The following is a 22,979-nucleotide window of genomic DNA, read 5'->3' on the forward strand; positions in this document are numbered from 1 at the left end:
TTGGATCATCTGACAAAGATTCCGTTCTAATCTGAGGTAACCTTCTTCGCTGTCCACTACACCTCCAATTTTGGTATCATCTGCAAACTTACTAACTATACCTCTTATGCTCGCATCCAAATCATTTATGTAAATGACAAAAAGTAGAGGGGAAAAGGGTAACTAGGGAGAGAATAGGGCCCCTCAAAGATCAGCAAGGTGGCCTTTGTGTGAAGCCACAGAAAATGGGGGAGATATTAAATGAATATTTTGCATCAGTATTTACTATGGAAAAGGATATGGAAGATATAGACTGTCGGGAAATAAATGATGACATCTTGCAAAATGTCCAGATTACAGAGGAGGAAGTGCTGGAAGTGGGAAAGATATAAAAGAGACCTAAGGGGCAACTTTTTCACGCAGAGTGTGGTACGTGTATGGAATGTGTTGCCAGAGGATGTGATGGAGGCTGGTACAATTGCAACATTTAAGAGGCATTTGGATGGGTATATGAATGGGAAGGGTTTGGAGGGATATGGGCCGGGTGCTGGCAGGTGGGACTAGATTGGGTTGGGATATCTGGTCGTCATGGACGGGTTGGACCGAAGGGTCTGTTTCCATGCTGTACATCTCTATGACTCTGCGACTCTCTGACCAGGTTATAGTCCAACAGGTTTAATTGGAAGCACACTTGCTTTCGGAGCGACGCTCCTTCATTAGGTGATACCACCTGATGAAGGAGCATCGCTCCGAAAACTAGTGTGCTTCCAATTAAACCTGTTGGACTATAACCTGGTGTTGTGTGATTGTTAACTTTGTACACCCCAATCCAACACCAACATCTCCAAATTATTTGTCTAAGCAGATTTTATTGTCAATCCTTTATTTCCCAGAGGGCAGTTAAGAGTCAATTACATTGCCGTGAGACTGGCATCACACGTAGGCCAGACTGGGTAAGGTTGGCAGATTTCCTTTCCTGAAGGACCTTAGTGAACTGGATAGGTTTTTTTACAACAATCACTTGTCACCATTAGACAAGCTTTATTACTTCATATTCTCATTAAACTCAATTTTCCAATGTCAGGATTCAAACCCATGCACCCAAAATATTAGCCTGGGGTCCTTGTTTACTCATTTAATAACATTAGTATTATTCCACTATCTCCCATTAGGAAGCACTAAGGAATGCAAGGCATGGAATGTCCTCCCTTTGGAGAACTTCCATATCCTTCACCAAGAATGCCTTAGTGGCACCACTGCTGATTGAGCTGACCATGTCCTAAAGGGCATTGCTGCTAGACTGGGCATGCAACAGACAATGTGGGAAGCAAAAAGAGGACAACACTTACTCCATCTCATCCTTACCAATCAATGTAGAACAGTTGTTGTGGTTCTGTTCGCCGAGCTGGGAATTTGTGTTGCAGACGTTTCGTCCCCTGTCTAGGTGACATCCTCAGTGCTTGGGAGCCTCCTGTGAAGTGCTTCTGTGATCTTTCCTCCGGCATTTATAGTGATTTGTACTTGCCACTTCCGGTTGTCAGTTCCAGCTGTCTGCTGCAGTGAACAACCCACAAGCCAGGGACACAGCCAGACAGAACGGATTCAGGATGATCCAGGTAATGATTACAGATGCACACAACAGACTACACAAATACAGACAAGAAATTGCGGGCCAAAAATCGTTAATTTCAAAAACCACCAATCAGGAATGGACCCGGACCATAGAACAGGGCATCACCATAGGACAGAACAGGACCACACACCGCAAAAAAACGGCACTAAAAGAAAAAATAGCCAAACTAACACACAACAGAGAGGACACCACAACACACTCCTGGATTAGAAACCTCTCCCACAGACAGCTCACAGACACAGAATGAACAATACTGGCCAAGGGACTCAACTACAACCACAGGGACGCCAAGACAGCAGACTTCCTAGCAGCACTAGAATGCTCACTCAGAAACAATGGACTGACAGAAGAGACACAACAAACAGTGAGACAAAGTATCGTACCCCTGATAACAAGGAAAAGACAAACACATAACCTCAACACCAAGGAGAGGGAAGCACTAAAAGCACTAAGAAACGATAAGAACATAATCATACTACCAGCAAATAAAGCAGAATGACGGTCATCCTGGACAAAGCAGAGTACATCCAAAAAGCACAACAACTACTTGCAGATACCAACACCTACCAAAAGAGTGAGTTTGACCCCACCCCACAGCTCACCAATAGGATAAACAACACACTGAGGAACCTACAAAAAAATGGACAGATAACCAGGTTTGACCTACAGAGAGTGAAACCTGAAAGCAACAACAGATTCTATGGACTACCTAAAGTGCACAAACCAGACATCCCACTCAGACCCATAGTATCACTACCAGGGACACCATCACACAAACTGGCTAAAGAACTACAGCAGAAACTGAAACACCTGATCAGCGAATCCAGACACTCTATACAGTCAACACAGGAATTCTTGGACATCATCAGAAATATACACATAGACAAGGAAGAAACCATGGTCTCATTCGATGTAACGGCACGGTTCACCTCTATCGACAAAACCCTAGCCAGAGAAACAATAGCCAACCTGCTGGACATACAGAACAGACAACAAGATGGGGAACCTATCAACAAAGACTGCATACTCAAACTACTGGACCTGTGCATCACAACACACTTCACATTCAACAACCAAATATATGAACAAATCAACGGCACACCCATGGGCTCACCCTCTTTGGGCTCATAGCAGAAGCAGTAATGCAAAGGTTAGAACAAACAGTCTTACAACAAATTCAACCCAAACTCTGGGTCAGATATGTAGATGATACCTTTGTAATCATTAAAAGCACAGAAATCGAGAACACACACCGGATCATCAACGCCACACTCACAGGAATCCGATTCACTAGAGAGGAAGAAAAGGACAACCAACTCCCATTCCTAGACATGATGGTACAGAGAACACCGAATGGAGAATTCAACACAAAAGTATACAGGAAAGCCACACACACAGACCAAGTCCTCAACTATGAAAGCAACCACCCCAACATACACAAAAGAAGTTGCATCAAGACACTGTTCAAAAGGGCCACAACACACTGCAGTACACCAGAACTGCAAAAAGAGGAAGAAGAACACCTATACAATGTATTCGCCAAAAACGGATACCCCCACAATTTCATCAACAGATGCCTAAGGGAAAGACAACGGAATGAGGACATGCCACAACCCAAAGGACTAGCCATATTGCCATACATCAAGAACATTTCTGAACTGACAGCTAGATTACTTCGACCACTAGGACTCATAACAGCACACAAACTAACAGCACAGAAACTAACAGCCACTCTCAGACAACAACTCACCAGGACAAAGGACCCGATACCCAGCATGAGCAAAACCAATGTAGTGTACAAAATCCCATGCAAGGACTGCACAAAACACTACATAGGACAAACAGGAAGACAGCTAACAGTCCGCATCCATGAACACCAACTAGCCACGAAATGACATGACCAGCTATCCTTAGTAGCCACACACTCAGATGACAAGCAACATGAGTTCGACTGGAACAACACTACTATTATAGGACAAGCCAAACAGAGAACAGCCAGGGAATTCCTAGAGGCATGGCACTCATCCACAGATTCAATCAATAAGCACATCGCCCTGGACCCAATATACCGACCACTGCAGCGGACAGCTGGAACTGACAACCGGAAGTGGCAGATACAAATCACTATAAATGCCGGAGGAAGCATCACAGAAGTGCTTCACAGGAGGCTCCCAAGCACTGAGGATGTCACCTAGACAAGGGACGAAACGTCTGCAACACAAATTCCCAGCTCGGCGAACAGAACCACAATAACGAGCACCCGAGCTACAAATCCTCTCCCAAATGTAGAACAGATGTATCTGTCCATGACAATATTGGAAGGAGTGACCACCACATAGCACTTGTGGAGACAAAGTTCCACCTTCACTTTGAGGAGATCATTCATCGTGTTATGTGTCACTGTGCTAAACAAATTACATATCAAACAAACCTAGCAATACAAGATAGGCATTCATGAGACACCATGGACCGTTAACAATAACAGGATTGTATTCAACCACAATCTGCAACCTCATTGCCCAGCATAGCCCCCACTCCACCGTTATCACTAAGCCAACGGAGTCACCATCTTCAGTGAAGAGAGTGGGAGGGTATGCCAAGAGTAGCACCGGGGATACCTATAAATGAAGTGTCAAACTGAGAAGCTACAACACATGACAACTTGCATGCCAAGCAATCTAAGCAGCAAGTGACAGACAGAGTTAAGCAATCCTGCAATTACAGATCAGATATAAGCTTTATGGTCTTGCCACTTTGAGTTGTGAGTGGTGGTAGATGGTCAAATCAATTTTTCAGTCGTCAAATATCCCATCCCCAACAATGGCATAAGTCACCACATTAATGCAAAAGACAAGTCAAAAGCATTTGCCACCACTTTTGGCCAGAAAGGCTCAGTGGATGATTTATCTCAGCCCCCTCCAAAGATCCCAGAAACACAATTTGACTCACTCTGCAGATTGTTAAGAAATGGATGAAGACACTGGACAGGGTAAAGGTTATGGCCCCTGAAAATGTTCTGATAATAATATTGAGAATTTGTCCTGCAGAACCAGCCAGACTGCCAGCCAAACTTTTTCAGTTCAGTACTCAACAATTCTCCAAAAGCAGGACAAATCAAACCCAGGCAATTAATGTCACATCATTCCACACTCAATCATGAGTGAAGTGATGGAAGGTGTCCTTGACAGTGCTATCTATTGGCATTAACTTAATATTGATACCCAGTGTAGGTACTTTTAGATCCAACTCATGACCTCGTTAAAGCCTTGATCCAAACATAAACAGAAGAGCTGAACATCAAAAGGATAGTGAGAGTGACTGCCCTTGATATCAAAGCAGCATTTGACTGAGTATGACATTAAGCAGCTCTAGATAAACTGGAGTCAATGAAAATCATGCAGAACATTCTTTGCTGGTTGGAGGAAGGTGTTTGTGTTTGATAGCAATCAGTCACTTTGACCACAGAACGTCACTATGGGAGGCCATCAGCACAGTATCCCTTGCCCAACCATTTTCTGCTGCTTCGTTCATGGCTTTTGCTCCATCGTAACACCTGAGCTGGCAATGTTCTCATATGATGGCATAACATTGAGCACCATTCACCACTCCTCAGATATTGAACCAGTCCATATCCAAATGCAAAAGGTCCTGCACACATCAGGGTGTGAACTATTAGTGGCAAGTAAAATTCCCATTACACAAATGGTAGCAATAGCCATTTCCAGAAAGAGAGAATATAACTATTGCTTCTTGACATTGAATGACATTATCATCACTGAATCCCCACTATCTACAACCTGGGGCTTGATTTATAGTAACGAACAATACCAAGTGTAAAAAGACTTTTCCAAGCTGGCTATCATAAGAAACATTGCAGAAAATGTGGGTTCAAATTCTCACATGAAAAATAGAATGTATTATTCTGTGGTGCTGAGGGAAATTTTAAGATATTCAACACTGAAATTGATGTAAACTCTCAGAAGTCAAGTGGAAATTTTGTTTCTGTCTTCCAGTATTGCGCCATTCTTCCACTTAATAATACATCCAATGTTATCTTTTCTGTTCTAGTTCCGATTGCTCAATATCTCAGTGAGATAAATGAAGTCCTGGTAGACCATTTGAAGTTGAGGCAGAATTCTTAAATCAGAAAAAGATAATCCCTTAGTGTTAGCCCAAGCTGATTGTGGATGCTTCAAACTTAAGTTGTTAAAAAGTAAAGTCTGTGGCACTTAACAGGAAAGACTGGCAGAAGCATTCAAATTGTGAGATGATATTAGATTTATGTGAGGTATAATTTGCCATGCCAACATATGAGAAGAGAGCAGCTGTAAATGGCTGAAATAAATCCTTATTCAGACAGAGTAGGTCACCATGAGGAGACAGAATCACCAAAGCATTACGGTCAATGGAAGAATCCTTGAATTCTAGCTTTTCTATAGAAGGGGTGGATAAACTCGCTCTGAAGTGGGTGATATATCAGCTTGCTGATATTTTATAATACTTATGTGTGATTTAAAATCTGTGAATTTTTCTTAGACCCCCATCAAATCTGTACTATTAAAAGCTCCTGCAGTCTGACTTCTATCTAAGAAATAAGGATAAGGGATTCAAAAGTCTGAGGATATCTGTACCTTTTCTTACATGACAAATTACTTAAGATTGTAATAAAGTTAAACTGTAATTTAAAAAAATGATAAATTAACAATTGTTGTTTGCATGGGATTAAACCACCCAGAAAAGTAACCAATGCTGATTTGAGATTCACAGGCGGTCAATTGAGTCCATGAGTTTTCTGGGCAATCATACAAATTCATAATGTTTAATGGCTTTGTTTCGGATTCAAAGTTAGTTATATATAATAGGAAAGCAGGTCTGAAGTCTGCTTTCTACCCTCAAAAAGTAGGAGGAGCGTGCAGAGTGACTGCAGAGTGTAATGTCATGTCACATGCCCCCAGGTCGTATGTGAATCATAGTCAGGAACTGAAGAGTCTGACTGGTGGGGCAATGATGGCTTGGAGTGGGGGGTTTGGGGGGTTGCGGGGGACGCTTGCACGTCCAAGGAAGCTATACCTTTCCGTGAGTATGGAACAAATTTTCAACACCGATTCACCTGGCAGCAAAACCATAGCAGCTTCTCTGTTCGAGCCTGAAAATGGCACCCGGATTAGCATTGTTTTCCAAGGCCTATGCATGCTTTAAGTGGACTTGTTGACATGTGCTTGTCGAGATAGCTGCCGTCACCCTTGTATTCTGCCGATTTGAACTGAGGCCTAATTGATCGATATTGGTGGAGGAAAACCATATGGTGGTCAAATGAGAAGAGGGCCATATCCTAAACAAGATGTGGTTTATTCAAATTAAGAGGTTAATAAAATTTACATTGTTACAAAGACTATTGGGCAACTTACGATAACAAACCTAGTCCCTTCAAGATTCTAAGATGTTCTGCCTTTCCCCACCCAAGTCCTTATGACATTGTCACATTGGACGCAACTTAATGCAGGTTCTAGCATTATCCCTTTCAGAACCATTACCTTGTAATGGCACTGTCTGCAGCACCCTTCAGGTTATGAATAAAAGCATTGGGCTTCTAAACTGTTAAGTAATAATACCCCATCCAGTTTCTACCAAGAAGGCAGGTTCAATCCAACCCTTTTATTTACTGCCTGGGGTGAATGTCAGTGCATATTGAGAAAGCCCACATATTATAAATAGTGGGCAACTGTTGGTGTCCCAGTACAGTGCATGGAAATTACAATGTCTGTGCTCTTGGTTGAATTTTAGAAAAAATGAAGATAAAGTTGGCAAGACAGGGTAAAAGTCCAAGGTAAAACAACAAGCAAAGGAAAATGGAAAGGCCACAAAAATGGTACAAATTTAAAGAAATAACAGAAAAAAGGGTGAAAATTGGCCAGGATTACAGTAAATTGTGTATGACAGTAAGTGAAGGATCTCTGGAATGCTATAACTGCTGTTGCTATAGCTTGCAGTTCTTGCCTATGATTACACATGTGCAGTCACTAGCATCTTTTATGATTTTTAAAAAAATAAAAATGCAGTTCCCAGAGTTAATTGTCCTTGTTTGTGTATGTTCAGCCCTTCAAACAGATAATGTTCACTGTAACTGAATAACTCACTTTGGATAATACTTGAACCTTGCTTAATTGCCCATCATCCATTCCATGTTGGTTACAGACAGGTGCAGCAGTGTAACATTTTAATTCCAATACGTGACTAGCTTTGTAAATAGCTGAGAAAACAAAATACCATGCAATTCCCACTGAAGTATTTTTGACTGAAGGAATGAAACCAGGTTATTCCACACAGAAGCAATTTTTACCGGCTTTTATAGGCTTTACAAATTGCAAGCGTTGAAAATGATGTACAAAACGGGTTCAAAAACATTTGGGATTCAGAAGATGTATTAATGCAATATTACTCTTATTTAATCTGCCTAGAAAATCTTGTTTCTTAACTCTGAGCAAAACAGCAGCTTTATAGTTATCAGTCTCAACACAATTTCAGCCTTTTCCAATATTCATATTTCACTCTATCTGCTGATGATCTCTTATACAATAAAACCTACTGGCTGGTCAAGGACACTTGTGTACCTCCATCTTTGCAGGTCCATATGTAACTTAAATGCAACCATGAAATCATTTTAAATTACTTTTTCTTGTTTTAAAATCCAAATAGGACAAGTTGGGTTGTGAAATTTAAAATGAAACAAAGGCTTGAGACTTCAGCACATGAGATACATATGATTTATGTTTGTTTAAGAGATGGATACACATTTATCGGTGAACATCATGTTTTAATCATTCTAAGTCAGAGGAAGTATTTGCACTAGCCTTGAATATTAAAACCCATGACTAGATTTCACGTGTATCGTTAATTATGATTTGAAATATGAGTGAGTAATGATGTTTTGACCTTGTGTAAGAAATGTACAGGCATAAATTAATGTTATGTAAAAGTCATGATCAGAATTATTAATAATAAATAATATAATTGAAAGTATTATTAGCATTTTTGTTAGAACAAGAGATTCTAATAAATATTAATGAAATGTGTGAGCTCATGTGAGGATATGCACTAGATGATTTAAGGCTGTTGTCATTTGACAAAAAAAGATGAGGACCTTATCTCAGTTAGTGAGTCAACAGAACATTCAGTGGTCTCACAGTGCTTGAGGATTTAACAAGCAGTTCAGAAGAGGGATAGCCCTTACCAGTGAGCTTCTCACCAAGTTTGATGATCAGCAACAAACTGTGAGCACAGGAATGCAAGAGAAATGGGAAGTTGAAGTGGAGGATCAGACTGAAATGGTGCAGACTGAAGGGCCCTGAGTCAGAGTGAATAGCGGAATCTAAGCTGAGGCCTTACTCCCTGTGGCAAATAGATGAAATAGTGATGCTTTGTTGGGTTTACAGTCTCTGGCAAAAGCAAGACAGCATCTAAAAACTGCAGCAACATAGAGAACTTGAAGTGAGTATCAATGAGATGTTGGGGTCTGATGAGCAGCCTATAGAATTGCGGGTGGGAAGAAGGGAAGTGTGTATTGTTTCTGAGGGACAGAATGGATTTTGTCATGAGAAAGGGTTGGTATGAGCCCAAAATTGGAGAGGAAATAGGGTCAACAAATTTTGGATGCTGAAACAAGAGTAGGAATATTTGAAAAAAGATTTTAGCATGGTCAGAATATCCCTGGTCTAGTGATCCAGGCAACTCTGCCTATTGCTCTTGTTCATTTCCCAGTACGGAAATTTGTGGTATTTAAATTCTATTAAGTAGATCTGGAATTAAATACCACTTTCAGTATTGGCAACCATGAAACAATTATTGAAATTATAAAAACGTATCTGATTCACTAAAACCTATTACAGAAGGAATCTAAAATGCTTATCTGCTTTGGCCACATTCCATAAAAGAATAAAAGAAGAGGCAGCAACACTAAACTAAGGACCTCAAATTAGACTGGTAAATGGAGAAAACCAGTTAAGAACTGACTGACATTGAAGCAGAGAAGAGTGGAAAGGAGAAGATTTGTGATACTGACATCTTTATATTTGGAGTACAGTCTGTGTTGCTGTGGTCTGAGTCAGAGGGACAGCAGGATGCTGCTTTGCTGTTCTTCAGTCATTGCAGAGGCTTGTGTATTAGTTGACTTTCCATTTTTGCTCCTCTGATCTAATATTTGGATGTATCAATGTCAGAAAATCACTTAACCCTGGTTTAGTTTGTGGCTGTCTACCTGATATGTGCAGCATTGAGAAGCACTTTCTTGTCTCGTTGGCTTGGGAACCTTGTTTGGGGGTAGAAATACAGCAAACGATGAAGGTGTTGAAGTGAGAGGATTGAGGCCTGGTGCAGCTAAAGAACGGGGCTGTTCTTCACACTACTGCGAAGATGAAAGGGCATAGAGCTGAAGCACTGGGAATCAATCTTGGCCGAAACAGAGGAGGATATCTGAAAAATTTGACAATATAAGGTGATGAAAAATCAGTATGGAATGAAAGGGGAACTGGGAGAAGGGATGAGTTGATGAGAAACTTTCAATTCACAGCTTGTGTTTTACTGCAATAATTTGATTGATCTGCGATGTTTGATGACTAAAGAAATATTAAACGAAGCTACTATTTTGTCCCAAACCCACACACATCACTTCTTTATATGATACAGTCATTTCATAGGTAGATGATACACTTAGACTTCCTTGGGAGTGGCAATGGCCTAGTGGTATTATCACTGGACAAGTAATCCAGAGACCCAAGTAATGTCAAAAGGAATAATTTGATTAGGGATAGTCAACACGATTTTGTGAAGGTCGTGCCTCACAAGCTTTATTGAGTTCTTTGAGAAGGTGACCAAGCAGGTAGAGGAGGATAAACCAGTTGATGTGGTGTATATGGATTTCAGTAAGGTGTATGATAAGGTTACCCATGGTTGGCTATTGCACAAAATACGGAAGCACAGGATTGAGGGTGATTTAGCAGTTTGGATCAGAAATTGGCTAGCTGTAAGAAGACAGAGTGGTGGTTGATGGGAAATGTTTATCCTGGAGTTCAGTTGCAAATGGATCTATTTTGGGGCCACTGCTGTTTGTCATGAGGGCGTAGAAGGATGGCTTAGTAAATTTGCAGATGACGCTAAGGTTGGTAGAGTTGTGGACAGTGCAGAAGGATGTTGCAGGTCACAGAGGGACATAGATATTTTGCAGAGCGGTGGCAAATGAAGTTTAATGTGGAAAAGTGTGAGGTGATTCACTTAGGAAGAAGTAACAGGAATAAAGAGTACTGAGCTAATGGTAAGATTCTTGGTAGTGTGGATGAGCAGAGAGATCTCGGTGTCCATGTGCATAGATTCCTGAAAGTTGCCACCCAGGTTGATAGGGTTGTTGAGAAGGTGTACGGTCTGTACAGCGATTGAGTTTCGGAGCTATGAAATTATGTTGCATCTGTAGAAAACTCTGGTGTGGCCACAGTTGGAGTATTGTGTACAGTTCTGGTCACTGCATTATAGAAGGATGTCAAAGCATTGGAATGGATGCAGAGCAGATTTACCAGCATGTTGCCTGATATGGAGGGAAGGTCTTATGAGGAAAGGCTGAGGGCTTTGAGGATGTTTTTGTTAGAGAGAAGTAAGTTAAGAGGTAACTTAATAGAGGCATGCAAGATGATCAGAGGACTAGACAGGATGGACAGTAAAGCTTTTTTCCTCGGATGATGATGGCTGGCATGAAGGGACATAGTTTTAGATTGAGGGGTGATAGATATAGGACAGATATCAGAGGTAGTTTCTTTACTCAGAGAGTAGTAGGGACATGTAATGCACTGCCTGCAACAGGAATAGACTCGACAACATTAAGGGCATTTAAATAGTCATTGGATAAACATATGGATGATATGTTGTATATGCAACATCAAGGGCCGAAGGGCTTGTACTGTTCTATGTTCTATATTCTGGAGACCAAGGTTCAAATCCCTCCATGGCAGACAGTGGAATTTGAATTCAATAAAAATCTGGAATTAATATTCTAATGCTAGTCAAACCTCCATTGTCAGAAAGGCCCATTTAGTTCACCAATATCCTTGAGGGAAGAAACCTGCCATTTTTACCTTGTCTGGACTACATGTGACTCCAGATCCACAGCAATCTGGTTGACTCTTAAATGTCCTTTGGGCAATTAGGGATAGGCAATAAATGCTGGCCTAGTCAGTGACACTCTCATCCCATGAATGAATTAAAAACTTACAGCGATCAGTTTATCCAATGTTTTCAAATAAGATAAAATCACATTTTTTTTAAATGAAGAAAAAGAAGGCTTACATTCATAAGACATCTTTTATTACCTCAGGATACACCAAAGTGCTTTCCAAACAATCAAGTATTTTTTGAAGTGTAATCAGTTTCTCAATGTGGATAACACAACAGCCAATTGATGCACAGCCAACTCCCTCAGACAACAATGTGATAATTATCAGATAATCTTCTTCACTGATGCTAGTTTATGCATTTTTATTGGTCAGGGCATCAATAAGACATCAAGATGGTATGTGGTAAAATTGCTAATAAGTTAAGCCTTAGTAGAGTATCCCAAAAGACTACTAAATATATAATCCATGAACCTTTATTTAATTGATAAACATCCTACATTACATCAAAGGGTTTTTGGTTTTAGGAATATTATAAGGTTTGTCTGGGAGAGCATTTCACCTCAACTTGTCAATTCAGAGACATAAAATATTATATCAATGCATGAAACAGTCAGATCATAAGAAGCTGGTGAACTCCTTGAGGTCCATCAAAAGAGAAATCTTAAAGGGCATTCAATCCCAACAAAGGCTGAACAAAGGTTAACATGTTAAAAGCTAAGTCAAACATCCCACTGATTATGGCATGGTAGCTCAGTGTTTAACATTGCTGCTTCACAGTGCCAGGGACCTGAGTCCAGCCATGGGTGTCTGTCTGTGTAGAGTTGGCACATTCTCCCCATGTCTGCATGGATTTCCTCCGAGCGTGCCAGTTTTCTCCCACAGTTCAAAAATGTGTGTGTTAGGTGGATTGGTCATAGCGACAAGTGATGTTCAGACTATGTGGGTTGCCATGGGAAGTGCAGGGTTACAGGGATAGGGTAGGGAAGTGTGTTGAGGAAGTGTGATCTTCGGAGGGTCAGTGTGGACCCAAGGTGCAAATGGCCTGCCTCTGCACTGTAGGAATTCTATGTTCATCATTTTGTATTATTATATGAAGACAAGCTGTACCCATTGATCGAAGTCCAATCATAATTTTGCTCTGTATATTGACCTACAGTGAAATAAACCAATATAACAGTTCCTGTTTGATTATTGCCTTGCTCAATGTTTCCCTCCAAAAAAGAAAGATCTGAATATCTGGTTCAGATCATCCTTGGGTTATTTGACTGACCATATATGGATTATGTAGCATTGGCTGACAAATGGAAAAACACAGACCACCATGCAAATGATTATCACCACTTGGGCCAGGAAATGATCTAATTGAAGACTGTCAAACTTTGAACAGAAACCCGGAGTGAACAATACTAGTTCCTTGCACCCTGATCAACTACCTGAACAACAGTATCAGGTCTGCCAATACACAGTCCATTATACATGCCATGTTATGTATTTTATATATGTGTGTATGCGGCCAATGAAGAAGCCCCAACTCTCCAATGCAAATGAAGCATAACAGCCTTTCTGATTTGCAGATTCATTCTTGTCAAATCAGTTATTAAGTGGGAAATGGAAAATATGTGAACTGGATTAAAATTTTAATAAAACTTAAATATATACTTGTATGAGTTGGGGATTACTTGCAGTCAATTAAAAGTAATGCTACTGCAGTATGTTGATGGGGCACCCAAGAAAATATAAAAATAAGTTTCACAAGAAATTGCACATAAGTCTCAATTGTTTCTTTGCAAGTAAATAATGTTCTAAGTAAATAATATAGAAGTAAATCACTTTAGTCTTGCTCTCTCTCTCTCTCTCTCTCTTTCCCTGACCCTCAGGCTGATTTAATGAACATGAGGTGCATAAAAAGACATAACCAGTAATGTGAAGAAAAAAGTTAATCTAAAACTGCTTAATTCAGACTTTGTCTTTTGGAAGTTGCCGTATAAAAAAAAAAACAAAGTCTTTTGCTTAGCTCTTCTTGTTTTGTTGAAAATGTCTGTCTGTATGACAATACACTATGAATATAATTAGCACAGCTGCATAATTAAGTCTTTTCATAAACAATAATTGCTATAAAATTTTGAACATAAACACGAACAGGTGTTGTAATCGTCTGACTGTTTGTCTCTCTGTCTCGCAGCTGAAGTCTAATATATGAAGTTAACAAGGGCTAAAAATATCTCTAACATCAAACTTTACTCCAAAGCTCTTCGTAAGTGGCATGAGGGCTTACAACAGACTTCTGGAGGGCTATGGTGCTAAGGTGAGCATTCCTGTTGCTCCCTCTCCACAGAAAAATGTTCCAAGTAAATTTTTTGAAGCAACTTTTATCACCAGGCAGTGCCTAAGGCAGGAGCAAATTACTGCAAATGCTGGATCTTCAGCAGAGGCATCTAGGCTCAAAATGTTAGTTTGTTTTCTGTTCATAGATGCTGCCTGATCCACTGTGATTTTTGTTTTCAATGCTTAAGGCAAAATGGTTGGCACAAGTCATGGTCTTCAGTGTGGCAGGTCTCATATGTTCATGCCAGTCCAATTTTGATGGGAAAACTTAAACTAGGTCATAGACTCCTCATAAGCCTTTATAAGAGCCTGAATATCAGTTTCAGGAGGTTGTCACTGATGCCTGAACAAGGCCAGATACAAAATCAGTGAGAAAACTGTCCTTGGAGCAGTAAGGATACAGATGTTGCAGTGATTTGTGAATCTGGACAGTAGCCAGCCAAAGAAATTCATACCATTCTGTATGTTAATCAAAGTTGCCCTTAATCATTTAACATTGCGCACAGCATTGGAAGAGTTTTCAAAAGCGCAAAGACAACATTAGGCAATGACCTTTCAACCCAAAAATCACAGTAGAAAAGTTTTAAGCTCTCAAGTATCCATTTTAATATTGGCCTCTTCAATATAATTCTAGAATGTTCTTATTCCAAACTATGGAATGCATTGGTTGCTCTTATCAGTGTCCAAACATTCTCAAATCCATTTTCATACAGATATCTCTTGTCCATCCCAATGATTTCGAATCGTAGCATCCTTCAATTGGAATTGTTTAAGTTTGTACACTTTGCTTGTATCAGTCGCTTTTGCCTATTACACTAATAATTGTTCACAGTCCTTTACTTTAAAGTTGCAATGCCAACAATTTATACTTACATTACCTGAGGAAATCATTGCTAATTCTTTAGACCAATCGGGTATTCAACCTACGTCCTCAAAACTGAATCTTGTGCAACTGTTTTAAACACCAAAATGTACGCATTGATTTTGATTTTACAATTATACTTTTGGACTCATGCTTGTATTCTGGCTCCTTTGTTCTGAGAATGTTCCGGAGTCAACATCTTAAAAATGAAGTAAACTAACTGATTATTAATATATGAACATTAAAAGATACTAATTAATCCAATGCCTTCTTTATATTTTATGAATTATTGGTATTTTTGGCTTGTTTTTGAAAAAAACTCATTTCCCAATACAATAATCTAGTTTACTGTGCAAATAAGAATGGTGAAAAAATGTAAATAAGACAAATATATTTTAATTTGCGCTCTATTAAAATTTTCTTTGAAATGCTTTTCATTGCAAATCTCTACAGATATGCAATTAATAGAAACATTATTGTATAAGAGCACATTCAGTTCACGTCTTTCCATATGGATTGCACAGATGCCAGAAAGTTGCCTCTATACCTCTAGTATGCTTAAGTACCAGCCAGAGACTTAGGTATCTCTCACAGAACCTTTTAGAAAGAGAGATTGCACGTTGAACTTACAAGTTCACGGATTCCAGCCCGAGCATGAAGTGTTAGTGAGGCACACTACTGCATTCCATTAGGTCAGAGTCCTGGAAACTGTTAGATCCATTACGTGACTTTATAATTCCCCTCCCCCCCCATGTCAGATCTATACCTAACCATGTTTCTGCTAAATCTGCGAGATGCTCTGACAGTTAGTTATAATATTTTTATAGGTTAAGAAATTAGCATGATTTTATCCACACTCCCCAGATGGAGTGCCATGACAATGCCCTCAACGTGTACATAGATGAAGCATCTATCTGATTGTTGTCAATTATTACAGCAATTATAGGGCTATGTAAGTAGATTGTAAGTAGATTTGGGCAGCACAGAGGCTCTGTGGTTAGCACTGCTGCCTCACAGCACCAGGGACCTGGGTTTGATTCCAGCCTTGAGTGACTGCCTGTGTGGATTTTGCACATTCTCCCCGTGTCTGCGTGGGTTTCCTCCGGGTTTTCTCCCACAATCCAAAGATGTGCAGGTCAGGTGAATTGACCATGCAAAATTGCCCATAATCTTAGGTGCATTAGTCAGAGGGAGATGGGCCCGGGTGGGTTACTCTTCGGAGGGTTGGTGTGGACTTGTTGGGCCAAATGGCCTGTTTCCACACTGTAGGGAATCTAATCTAATCTAATCTAAACTACAGAATATTTATTCTCCCCCATAAGACAAAAGTGATAAAATCTTTATAAAGAGCAGATAGTTGCTAAGTTCTGATAGTCAGACCTCTCTTAACATGCTTCCTTGTTAATTAACATAGAAACTTTAACATCAGCATTGCTGGACTACGAATCCTTTAACAAAACTGGCTTTGTATTATGGTCACTACAGTCACGATTAGGAAGGCATGATATATTGGATATTTTGATTGGGAATCAGCAAGATCACAGTTTAATTCCAATTTCGTCCTTGGTATGACCTTGTCAGGTATTTCAGGCTAGTACATTCATTTCCTCCTTCAACAAGTGCGAAGCATTTAAACAATAATGCTGACTGGATCAGTATCCATCAATTCACCCGAAGTAAAAAAATCACCTTTCTTATCTCCAGGATTGAATTGGAAGATGTTATCTCACCGTATCATTTGATTAACTACATTTTCCTTTCAGGGACTTCATGTTTTAAACAAGTGAGAATAGTTGTTGCTTTTGTGCTTGTTGCCAGTATTGGGAAAGAAAAATGAATACAGTAGTGAATGAAATTTACCCATTTAATTGAATCTCAACCAGCTTTTGATAACCTCAGAGAGAGCTATATATACATATGTGTGTGTGTGTGTGTGAGAGAGAGATCATTTACAAGTAGATACTCATACTAAGAAACTTCCTTCTTTTCAATTTAACAAAATGCTGCAGGTTTCTTTTGTAATGTTATAACCACATCACGCTGAAAAGTCTGAGCAAAATATTGACGATTTGGTGATTTTGGATGCCAAAAATGTAATTAGAATTTAAAGACATAAATAAATTTGTGTAGAATTTTCTTGAATCCTTAATTTTGCAGTAGTCTTTTTTAAGATCAATCTCTTAATTTCTTGTTATCTTCAGTGAGCTTCTGATAAAAGCTTGTGATTGTGAATTAACTGGGAAATGTTTTTCATCAATTACTTTATTGTAGGCCACTTTCTTTATTGGAACCACAGTAACTCACTGGATTAGAATGAAAGCTCAAAAATATAGAGCAGGATGGTTTGGCAGCCGAATATTAGGAGCCAACTACAGCGCTTTATGCAAGAGATGAGGGCAACAATCAGGGTATGATTAGCTGGAAAGTATATGGATATCGACCTTAAAGAAAGACAAGATAAGGCTTAACTATGATGTTCCTGTGTCAAATAGTCTGGCCATATTTACAATGCAAAACAAAAAGGGCATATATTTGAAGTCCAGGAGAGGACCTTGGTATGCATCAAACAACGGGAAGAAGAGTAGATAAGGACAAGATTCAGGGCTTAAAAGCCATTTTCAATCAATCCACACAAAAAGCTACAATATCGATTGCTTCTCTAAAGTGAACTTTTGGTATAAATATGCATACTCTTTCATTTGTTGAAAGGCTTGGATAATGCCTAATTCAGTACACAATGCAACTGGTTGAAGTTTATTTAAAATAAGATGTGGGACATAGCTGGCAAGACTAGCATTTACTACCACTCATTAACTGTCTTTGAAAAGCTGATCGTGAGCTGCCTTCATGAGCTGCTGCAAGTCTGCAAGCATTGCTAAAGTTGGATACCCCCATTACCTTAACATTTATAAATAAAATCAGAAAATGTGAAAAATACTTACAAAGTCAGGTGATTTTATATATTAAACAATTAACACTCCAAATTTGTGATCAGAACCTTAAATATATTATTGTCTCAAGTTTTATTTTACTGAACAGTTAAACCAATGTTGGATTTTCTTAAATAGCTGTAAACACTGTTGAAATACAACTTACTGTCTGGGTTGCTATTTTCTGAATGGTGGTGGGTGTTAAAATTAATATAAGTAAATTGGACCTCACAGTATACTTCATGTGGGTTGAAATGGCTCTGCCCAAAAAGGAATTCTGATTTAGTCACTCATTCTGAAGGTGGCATTTAAAAGAAAATTAGAGTACAGCCATCAACCTGCTCTCTAAAATTTGACACCTATTGCAATGTGTAAAAGGATCTGGAGTACTTCTGTTTATTATCATAAATATTTACTGTTCTCTTGTGTTTTGCTTTGCATTTTATTGGAGCTCTTGCTGAATGCTATTTTCTTTTGTTCTGTAGCCAAAGAGAAAAAGACAAGGCTTTTTCAAAAAAGTTGCATTTTTTACAAAGTATCTGAAAATTATGTTTGTTAATATGCATATATGAGGTTTGGTTTCTCTTGAAAAATGTTGTGATTTGATGGCATATGACCGATTGGGATTTCAGTGAAATACCATCTTTCTTCATGATTGTTTCCATCAAAAGTCATTTTACTGGTCATTTCACAATCCTCTGGACACAATGTTGAATTCAGCAATATTAGATTATAACCTCTGTTCTTATTTTGTTTCTTTTATCTTTCATGATGTTTTCTCTTCTCTTCTCTCTCTTTGTATTACAGCTGTATATATAATTCTGTAATTTAGATGACCTCTGGGTGAGTCAATTGTCTCTTGTACCACTACTGCTCATTCAGTAATACAGCACAGAAGAGGCCCATCAGCCCACTGAGTCTGTCCTGACCCATCTACACTATTCCCATTTTTCAGTACTTGGCCCAAGCCTTGAGCGTTACGACAGTTCAAGTGCTTGTGCACATACACTAAAGGTCATGAGGTTTCTCATCTCTACTACCCACCCCAGCGGTGCATTCCAGACCTCACACTGCATTAAAAATGTTTTCCTCAAATTCCCTCTAAACCCTTCACCTTAAAATTTTGATCCTTTGTTATTGACCCTTCAACTAAAGGGGACAGCTGCTTCCTATTCAACCTGTCCATAATCTTATACACGTCAGTCAGATTCCTCCCTCATCTTCTCTACATGAATTGCAGAAACGTGGTATGCAAGGACAGCAGATAATTAGGGAGGCAAATGTAACTTAGATATTTGTTGCTAAATGAATATACAAAAGTAGGGAAGCATTGCTGCAATGTACAAGGCATTAGTGAGACTACGTTTGGAGTATTATATACAGTTTTGGTCCCTTTACTCAAGGAAGTATGTACTTGCATTAGAGGCCATTGAGAGAATTTGTCTTATGAAGTGAGATTGTGCAGTATTGGCCTATACTTTCTCCAGTTCAGAAGAATGAGAAGAGATATAATTGAGCTATATAAGATGCTAAAGAGCACTGAAAACATAGATATAGAGAGGAAGTTTCCTCTTGTGGGGTCAATCTAGAACAACAGGCTTAAGATAAGGGATAGGAGTTTTAAAACAGAGATGAGGAGAAATTACATCTTTCAAAGGGTCATAAATCTGTGGAATTTATTACTCTTAACTCATAATGGATACTGGGACATTGAATAGATTTAAGGAGGAGATGGACAGATTTTTAATTAGCAGTAGGTTGAAGGGTTATGTCGAGCAGACTGGAAAGTGGACTTGAGGCTGAGATGAGATCAGATTGTGTTGAACAGCAGAGCAGGCTCAAGAGATTGAATTGTTTACTCCTGCCCCTAGTTCTTAAGTTCTGATGTATTGGTTCAGAAAATGTTTATTCGAACAATACCAGGAATGGGTATGTTGTCTTATGAGGACATGTTGAACATGCTAGGCATGTATTCACTGGAGTTTGAAAGAACATTGGGTGACTTGATTGAAATTCCTGAGGGGGTCTTGACAGGGTGATGTGAAGAGGTTGTTTCCTCTGACAGAAGAGTCTAGAACCAAGGGTCACTCTTTGGAAAGAAAGGGCTGTTGTTTAAGACAAACTTGAGGAGAACTTTTAACCCACAGAGGATCATGTGTCTTTGAAACTCTCTTCCTCAACAGATGATTGAGGTGGAGTCTTTGAATCTCTTTAAGTCATTGGGAAGTAGATTCTTGTGGGCAAAAGATTATTAGGGGAATGTAAGCTTGGATCTTACTGAATTGGCTCAAGAGGTCAAGTTGCCCACTTTTGTTCCTAATTCAGATGTTTGTATCATCCTAAGGTGTGAAATGTTTCTAGCAGTTTTCTTTTTATTTCAAAGTCACCTAACTTGTTGACAAAAAGCTGTCTAGAGAATTGATTCAGAATGATCTATTAGGGAATTCCATTTACATCTCTTATCGGTTGATCTGACATGAAATCAGTGTACAAACTTGCTGATTAAACAAACCAAATGTTCCAAACTGATTCCACAGTAACGGTGCCTGTGGGAGGCTAGGCACCAAATATTTCTCATTTCATACTTTGTTAATTTCAACAAAGAAAAAACATATTAAATATGGCATTCTAAACTTTTCATCCCGCAATTGAAGTTTCTTTGCACAGAATTTGTGCACTATTGCATTGTGGAAACTATGCCAGTGGGCAGTTAAAATTATGCAAATTATTTTCCCACCAGATAGTTGTCAGGTCGTCAGTTTTCCATTTTTTTACTGAAACTAAACAGGCAACAAGCTTTCTCCCTGAAAGCAGACAGGGCCTTCCTTTAGCTGATGGCCTGAATGGGGTAGTTGCTGTAGCTTTACTTCCAGAGAAATACAGGTTGGAGCTGGAAAATAACAGAGCTGCTCTGGAACCGACAAGGACACCTTGTCTTAACACTTGCCTTGTACCAGATATGCAATTTTCCACTGGCTTCTGCCCTTTCCCAGTGCTAAATGAGCTCGCAGGAGTCTTAGATAGGTTTTAAGTTCATATCATTACGCATCTACCCAAATCTCGCTCAGAGTTAAAATCTTGGGTGGAATCCCTGATGTGGAGTGAACAATGAAAAAAAATTTTGGGAAATTTAACAAGAATGAAAAGAATCAGAGGGCTGAATCTTACCAGATATCAATAAAGTGCAGGTTAGGTGGAATGGCCATGCTAAATTGCTCATAGTGTGCAGGGATGTGTTGGCTTGATAGATTAGCCATGGGACATGCAGGATTACAGGGGTAGGGTGGGGGTGGGGTAGGGGAGTGGATCTGGGATGAATGTTTTTCAGTAGGTTGGTGTGGACTCGATATGTTGAATGACCTGCTTCTACACTGTAGGGATTCTGTGATTCCATGAAAGCATAATTCAGTATGGAACCATCACATACAGGAAAATCTTTAATTGTTTTAAAGCGGTGACTTTTATTCAGCTTGTATATTAGTGAAAGCTAACAACAAAAAAACAGAGAGAAGTTTGCATTTGCTTCTGGGAACAGAGAGGAACAGCTTTCCTTTCAGGCAGCAACAAGCTTACAACCAATAAATATTCGCTCCCCCAGTTTTCATCTACTGGAACTGGATGTTAATTGAGTCGTGCCTGGCTTGTTGTTCTTGACTCCCACTGCTCCAGAAGGTGCTGTTCCTTCTGCTCAGTGTCCTCACCTTCCTCTTTGGAAGGCTACTCGCACTCTATCAACTCTTTGGACTCCTTTACATCCCATTTGTCAGCTCCAGTTGTGCAGAGCATAGCATGGTAAGAATATGCAGCACACTCTCTCTGGAGTGCACTCGGGGGGGTCCCCCACAGATCTATCTCAGAACCCCCTCTTCTCAGGTCTACCGACTGCTCCACCATGGTCAGTGGTGAAAGAATGGGTGACATTGTATTACATTCCATCACAGTCAATGGGTTATGTAATGAAGTCATCAGCTCTGGTTGCCTTTATCTCTCAGTAAACACCCTGGTGTGGCATCCAGCTCTTGAAAAAGAGCAGTGATATGAGAGTTCTCAAGGTATAGGCATCATGTCACTGCACAAATGATTTATATATTAATGGAATGGCGCCCTTTCTTATTGAAGAGCTGAGCTGCATGAAGATCTGGCTCTCTCAACACAATGTGCGTGCCATCTGTTGTGCCCTTCACCTGGTGAAAGTCAGCAATGTTTGCTGCATGGTAGCACTGACCTTGTCACAGGCAAACAAGATGAAAGGTGTGATCTGTCACAAATTTCATCTGTCACAGCCTTGATGCCTTTGTGCATAAAGAGCTCGTACAGAGGTCCGCCATGCTTCTTGAAAGGAGCCAGTTGCATAAAGTTTTAGTGCAGCTGTCACCTTGATGGCCACCCACTCCTACAGGCCACAGGTCCTGCTCCAGCAGTTGGCATAGTTCTATGACAATGTCCTGGGACCTCCTCAGTCCTTGGTGACACCGCACCTCACTTATCCAGAGGAAATAGCATTGAGGACAGTTGACTTTGGGCCTCCTGTATCTCCTTGTGCAGTCTGAGGGGACCTTCAGCTGTGACCCCTTCATGTGGAAGCTGCTTGGCAGCCACTGGAAGTTGCTGCTGGTCCTGGTCTCGCTGGCACACCTCTCCCACCTCCCTTTCTCTGCACCTTCCTTGGATCACTGCAAGAGCGACTTGCTCTGATTGGATCCTTCAGTCATATCTTCAATGACCCTGTGTGGGAATATTAGAAACTGAACAAGTCCTCAGTAATTTCAGCAGGCAGCATTTAAATCACACACAAATGTTTGATAGATTCGGGATCAGTTCCTGCGGATTGGAGGGTGGCTAATGTTGTACCACTTTTTAAGAAAGGTGGGAGAGAGAAAACAGGAAATTATAGACGAGTTAGTCTGACCTTAGTGGTGGGAAAGATGCTGGAGTCTATTATAAAGGATGAAATTACGACACATCTGGATAGTAGGAACAGGATAGGTCAGAGTCAGCATGGATTTATGAAGGGGAAATCTTCTGGAATTTTTTGAGGATGTAACTCTGAAGATGGACGAGGAAGATCCAGTAGATGTAGTGTACCTGGACTT

General features: G+C 39.9%; 1 protein-coding gene across 14 annotated transcripts in view; it reads left to right on the forward strand.

Annotated features, from left to right (window-relative positions):
- rbfox3a (RNA binding fox-1 homolog 3a) overlaps window positions 1–22,979 on the forward strand; it is a 1,786,123-nt gene that overhangs the window by 45,542 nt on the left and 1,717,602 nt on the right. The gene's annotated exons all lie outside the window — the stretch shown is intronic.

The sequence above is a fragment of the Chiloscyllium plagiosum genome, chromosome 24, assembly GCF_004010195.1.
Source record: "Chiloscyllium plagiosum isolate BGI_BamShark_2017 chromosome 24, ASM401019v2, whole genome shotgun sequence".
In the NCBI taxonomy this organism is placed as follows: domain Eukaryota; kingdom Metazoa; phylum Chordata; class Chondrichthyes; order Orectolobiformes; family Hemiscylliidae; genus Chiloscyllium; species Chiloscyllium plagiosum.